The sequence below is a fragment of the Photinus pyralis genome, unplaced genomic scaffold (genome assembly GCF_008802855.1).
Source record: "Photinus pyralis isolate 1611_PpyrPB1 unplaced genomic scaffold, Ppyr1.3 Ppyr1.4_LG9, whole genome shotgun sequence".
Taxonomy (NCBI): Eukaryota; Metazoa; Arthropoda; class Insecta; order Coleoptera; family Lampyridae; genus Photinus; species Photinus pyralis.
In genome coordinates this window covers 1,740,403-1,741,721 of record NW_022170878.1, presented here as the reverse complement: position 1 = coordinate 1,741,721, position 1,319 = coordinate 1,740,403, and positions in this window count along the sequence as shown.

The window sequence follows — 1,319 nt, the reverse complement described above, 5'->3', positions numbered from 1 at the left end:
CTGCAAACTTTCTCCAGGTTTCTGCATTCGGTTCTTGACTTGGGCATAGTAAACTTGCTGAAGGTGTTTATCGCCATATCGCATTTCGAGTCGCGCTACTATTTGTTGGAAGTTCTGTTGATCCTCGGGGATGGTCCGCAACACATCCAGAGCATCTCCTCTCAGAGCAAGAATCAGGGCTGTAGTTTTGTCTTGAAGAGTCCATTTATTTGCCGCAGCCGCTGCTTCAAACTGTCGAACGTACGAGGTCCAAGGAATCTTACCATCAAAAGTAGGTGGCTTCACTCGGGCTTGCTGAACGTCGCGTTCTACTCTTGTATTTGTTTCTGGGTCGACCTTCTTGTAATGAGTAGACTGTGGCACCTCAAGAAGACGGTCCATCAGTAATTCATCTGGGGCACTACTAGTACGCTCTTTCCGTAGTCAGTCGCAAGAATTGCTCGCGCAGCTCTTCATACTTGTGCTCAATCTCAACGAATGTTGCTTTAAATGTTTTGGAAACTTCCGTAATTCTATCTTCAACTTTTTCTTCAATTGATTTAGAGACTTCTTCGATAATCTTTCTAGAATTTTCCTCCATCTTTTCGAACTTCTCGTCCATTTTCTCGAACTTCTGTTCAAAATTTCTAGAATTTTCTTCCAACTTCTCTTGAATATTTCTAGAATTTTCTTCATTAATCCTTCTAGAATTTTCTTCCAACTTCTCGAACTTCTCTTGAATATTTCTAGAATTTTCTTCATTAATCTTTCTAGAATTTTCTTCCATTTTCTCGAACTTCTCTTCAAAATTTCTAGAATTTTCTTCCAAATTCTCTTGAATATTTCTAGAATTTTCTTGGGTGCTTTTCATTTCTTGTTGCAACACCTGTTGGCCATTTTGGATTTGCTGGAGCAAATTGAGCATCGTTTCTTCCATTTTAGTGGCAGCAGATCTTGTTACAGGCATACACAAGCACAAGCACTTAATTTAATCTTACTTTTAATTAATTTAATTAATCCCACTTCTGACACCAATGTAACGTTATTTATAAATTTCGGGTTCGATTTATATCAATATTTATTAAACAAAACTAAAACACTATAAAATCCGTACAATTTATATCGATTATTTATATCACACACTTCGAAATTTACATCAGCTTTTCGCGCTCTATGTTTCGTTCGCACTCGATCTCGTTCGATAGTAGACTAACTCCCGCGATGTTCGGTCCGCAACCATTTATACACGCAAGCAATGTAAGTCCCGAACATTCTAGAATACGCGTAGAAAATTCCAGAGCGCCAGAAGGCGACGTCATGTCTGGAGCATTTCCGTTACA